The sequence below is a fragment of the Hippopotamus amphibius genome, chromosome X, assembly GCF_030028045.1.
Source record: "Hippopotamus amphibius kiboko isolate mHipAmp2 chromosome X, mHipAmp2.hap2, whole genome shotgun sequence".
NCBI classification, from domain to species: domain Eukaryota; kingdom Metazoa; phylum Chordata; class Mammalia; order Artiodactyla; family Hippopotamidae; genus Hippopotamus; species Hippopotamus amphibius.
The window spans coordinates 44,719,437-44,724,733 of NC_080203.1; the positions used below are offsets into that span (position 1 = coordinate 44,719,437).

At 36.8% G+C, this 5,297-nt stretch overlaps 1 non-coding gene across 1 annotated transcript; it reads left to right on the plus strand.

Annotated features, from left to right (window-relative positions):
* Positions 1-2,981: 2,981 nt before the first annotated feature.
* On the plus strand, positions 2,982-3,054 carry TRNAI-UAU (transfer RNA isoleucine (anticodon UAU)). The gene has a single exon. It is a non-coding gene; the product is annotated as a tRNA-Ile (tRNA).
* Positions 3,055-5,297: the final 2,243 nt, after the last annotated feature.

Consider the following 5,297-nt stretch of genomic DNA (forward strand, 5'->3'; position numbering starts at 1 on the left):
CAAAACCTTACTAAAAACAACCTAAAATTACAAGGGCCACTATGGGGAATGTTCCAATCAGACAAGATCATTCATTAAGAAGTACAGTTGAAAATAAGGATCCTAAATTGCACAAACAGAATGGGATACCTATGCAGAAGCTTCCAAAAAGCTTCAGGATTCTAAAATAGGTTAATTGAAAGACTAGTTACAAAAGGCTAGTGAAAAATTAAAAACACAAGGGGTGCTTAAAACAAAAGATGATAGGAGTGACATGGCTCCTACTGATCCCCTCTAGCCATTTTTACCTGAGTATTCACATTTCACTAATTTTCTGCCTGAAATGCTTTTCCTCTCTGAAGGGACTATTAAAGTTATCTTTTAAAATAAAACTATCCAAGGTTGCAGATGAACCTCTTCAGGTATCTTTCACTCCTTGGTCCAAAACTGAACTAAGAGCCATAGTTAAAGAATTTCCAAAACCTAGGGAGGATCTGCAAAAGTTTTTTGAAGGATTTAGAATCATATTGGGGTCTATGACCCTGGGATGCCAGATCTTTATCAGCTTGTGCACATGTTGGTAGGAGCTGGTGAAGCCCCAAAGTGGATGCAGGAAGCAAGATGGCAAACCTCAGAGGATGATACTTGAGATCTTCAACCAGAGAAAGCTCACAAAATAGAAATTGACCTTCTACAAGCCATTCCTAGAGTCTTCCCTGCTTACACTGATTGGCCGACATTCAAACATGCAAAGAAAGAAAGATGAATATATGGCAGACATTAAAACCCATTCAGAAACCCTCTTCCTGTGACATTCTGGGTTGCACACAGTAAATAAGGTCACCCAACCTGCTCTAGCTGCCCAATTTGTAAACAGATTATCTCCCAAGATTAGTGGATTGATATAAAGGCAGAAAATAGGGTGGGAGGTCACCAGTCTGACTGAACTTGTGACTAGAGCCAAGCACTTTGAAAGGAAGATCTGTTAAACCTATAACCTGCCTTCACTGATCAAGCTTGCTTTAGTTGTTACTACAAAAACTTCCATGTCCTCCAAGCATCACACAGACTAAAAAATGAGATGTTTGCCCAAATCGCTTTTTAGGAACTTGGAGTCAGCTATCAAGCTGGTTAAGACTGGTTAAGGCCACCAACCCTCCAACTGCACATGTAAGAATACCTACTCAGTGACCTCTTGATGTCAAAGGGTCAAAAATTCCACCTTCAGAACATGCTAACGCCATTTTCTAAACATGCATCCCATGAAGAAGCTTTCAGTTTAGTTGAGCCTGTGCTGAACGTTGATTATCTCACATTTTTCTTATTTCCAATCACTTGCCCCACACTCCCCAGGCCTCAGCTTTATCACATAAATATCCCAAGCCCCTCAGCTTTGGGGAAATGGATTTGAGATCCATTCTCCCATCTCTTCAGTTGGTTGCCTCATGAATAAACCCTTCGCTGCTGCAAACCTTGGTGTCTCAGCATTTGGCTTGCCGCATGTCCAGCAAATGTACCTGTTTCAGGAACACTTGGAGCAAGATGGTAAGCAAAAATCTGCCAAGCCATTGGCCTTAAAGCTACAACAACTCCTAGGCCACAGACCTAAAATAATACCTGGACCCCCCCACATGGCACCCTTCTAGGGGTCCACTGTTAAAACAATGGCCCAAAGATCAATGTTTCATTTGTAATCAACTGGGACACTGGAAAAAAGTCCTTAAAGATTCTATGCAAATACTTCAGCTCAAGTGCCATCATACCTAACCCCAAGGGAGGGCCCCCATATGGGCCCCATTCAGAGTTGGCAGGACTCTGAAGGGATTCTCTGAGAAACTGATACTAGTAATCTCCTTAAAAAGCCAAGGGGAAACTAAAATGAAAACTTATTTTAAAATTACCTTACCAAATTCTAGTAAATATTAGAGCTACACCCTCCACTTTAAACCTTATTCAGAACCTATAGATGAAATCCTGGGAAAATTGTCAGAAGCTAGCTATGGGTGAAAATTCTTACCAGAGTCAGCTTTCCTAGATCTGTCTGTAGTATTTGGTAGAGACAGAAAAATAACATGTATTTTGCATCCCCTTTTGGGATGCCTCTTAAGTCCAAGGGGTTTTTCAATACTGCCAGAACTATTTACTGTTTGTCCTGACTGAAAAACTGGCAAGATATTTAACATGACTTTTTTTGGTACCTCTATGGTCAAAAGTTGGCCAAAGATTGGAAGCTGATATTTAGAGCCTGATAGGAATTTTTTTCAAACCTTCTCCCATAATCAAATTGAAAATAATACAGTGGATAGTTAGATCAACCTATGATGTCATTTAAGTTGCAACCCAATTCCTTGAGGAATTAAAAGCAACTGTTCTTACCTTACAAATCTTTGCAAAACCAGAAATGAACTTTGGAAACAATTCAAAGTCCTTGAAGGAACTTACATTCTTTCCCTGTGCCTTTAAGATATAAATATTTCACCTGGTCTCCTTTGAGAATTCTTATCTAGACCATCCCAAATCCCTAAGACTAAAAGAAAAAAAAAAGGGAAGAAAGAGGCTTTTTAAAACACACAAACTGTTCCACACTTTCCATAAGATTACTCATCAAGGACAAATACAAAATTTAAGTGTCTTCTCCACAAATATTAGGAGAAAAAACTTTAGTCATCTGAGCAGGTAAATTACTCCAATTGTTCTTATATAGCTAGTGAGTTTTACATTATCATACCTGTCTCATGGCTAAAATTTTAAAGTGAAACCATAATGTCTTTGCATCTATCTGTACATATATGTATATCTACATATGTATGTTGTAGATGTGTAGTATTTTCTACCTACAGATGGTATTACTAAAATTAATTTGTAAAAGAGTTCTATTTAACTTAAACAAGCACTTATAAATTTAGGATTCATAAAAATTCTCAAAATAGAAACTAATGCAAATGCCTTTCAGGTTCACATGATCTGGGAAAATATTCGGTATTAAATCTATTTTAGGGTCTTCCCTGGTGGTCCAGTGGTTAAGACTCTGCCCTTATAATGCAGTGGGCACAGGTTCGATCCCTGGTTGGGGAACTAAGATCTCACATGCCTCACAGTGTGGCCAAAAATAAAATCTATTTTAAGATTACTGGTTTGATTAAAATAGACATGTCTTAGAGTTAGCAACATTGAATATAATGCAAACCCACAACTTTTATTCTACCTGAGAAAGATTTATGTGTGGTCAGGACTGGCTATGATTGGAATGAATTTAACTTAGTAAATGAGTTTTAATATCAAAAATAAGCTGCTATAAAATTAGAATTTGATTTTTCTCTCTGGTAAAAGAACAAAGTTTTATTGGACTATTGGTCTTCTCTTGATAGTAAGAGATTTCTCTTTACCTTATAAGTAATCTGCCTAGGAAATACAAAGATCCTGTCTCTTGTCAAAATAATCACCCATGTTCCATGTTGTCTTTATCAGGTCTTAGACTATTTAAACCTGGTACTCTCAATATTAAAAAGAGCTAAGTTTTGCTCAGAACTATGTAATTCAAGTTATTATCTTAAAATATTGTATGTTACAGAAATAACCAAGTTTCTTTGTCAATTCCATTATAGTGATTTCTCATCAGATCTTTAATAATGGGCATTTTTGAGTCCTGAGCCACAGATTCAAACAGGAGTTACTACGAGACATTCATGACTCAAAAATAGTTCCCTTTGACAGATTCCTACTTCCTTGTTGAGAGTAAATGCAAATAAGGCTATGATCAGGAACCTCTCCTTAACTCTTCAAAATATTGCAGAATGCATTGCTAAAGAACAATAGCTGCCAAAGAAAAATCCTTAATACTCTCTGGCCAAAAGATAGCCTTCTTAATAATAGAATAGCCTTTGATTATCTTTTAGCTAAGCAAGGAGGTATCTATGCTATGGCCAACACCACCTACTACACCTGGATTAGCCCTTCTGGGGAAATTGAAACTCAGTTACATAAAATCACTGACCAAGCCACTTGGCTTAAAAAAGGTGACTCCTTCAATGGGGTCTATCTTTGACTTATTTGATTTTGATTGGTTTGAACCTTGGGAACCATGGCTCTGAAGGACACTCTAGATGTTGGGAATTATCCTGTTTGTAATAGTTGCACAGTGATCTCCCTGTATATTGTATTCCCTCAAAAGCTTTAAATGCATGTTCGCAGCCACTAACCACCAAGCAAATGATCTCCCTAAGACTGAAGTGTCAAAAAAGAAATAAAGAGAATGACCAACTTAAAGATTGTGAACCTGAAGCCATGACCTGTGAATATTACGGGCATTAAGCAGACATCATGACCTATGGATATTACATAAAGAATCAAAAAAAAAAAAAACCTGCGAGGACTACAGAGTGGTAGCTGAGAGTGTTGCCAATGTCTTAAAATTTGATCAGAACTCTCAGTGAAGGTGAGATTCTGATCAAAAAGAGGTATTGTTAAGAAAAGGAACAATAGGCCCAAAAAAGAGTTACTTGTGCTAGGTCCCACATCAGCAAATGAAGATTTGATACCTAACCTATTTCTTCTGCCTATAAAAGCCTTCCATTTTGTATAGCTCCTTGGAGTTCCTTTCTCTTTCCTAGATGGGATGCTGCCTGATTCATGAATCATTCAATAAAGCCAATTAGATCTTTAAAATTATTTGATTGAACATTTGCTGTTTAACAATGGTTATCATGAAATAAATGACCACTAAATATAGGACTATTAATGCAAATGATATAGCCATTGGATAAAATAGTAAGACAGAGTCTTACAAAATTAAACATGCAATTACCATATGACCAAGAATTTGCACTTCTGGGCATTTATCCGAGAGAAATGAAGACTTACATTCACATACAAAGCTGTACATGAATGTTTATAACAGCTTCAATTTTAATAGCCCCAAATTGGAAACAACCCATATGTCCTTAAGTAGATGAATGGTTAAACAAACTGTGGTACGCTTACCATTTTTTTTTAATAAGTGCAAAAGCCAATTTCAAAAGTTACATACTGTATGATTTTTGTTTGTTTGTTTGTTTTTTTGGTTTTTTTTAAAGAACTTTTATTGAGATACAGTTAACAGACAATAAACTGCATATATTTAGAGTGTAAAATTTGGTATTTTTTTCTTATTAGTAATGTATATATGGCAATCCCAATCTCCCAATTCATTCCCCCCCCAACCCTCCCCGCTTTCCCCACTTGGTGTCCATATGTTTGTTGTCTACATCTGTGTATGATTTATTCTTGAAATGACAAGATTATGGAGATGGAGAACAGAGTAGTGGCTCTCAGTAGTTAGG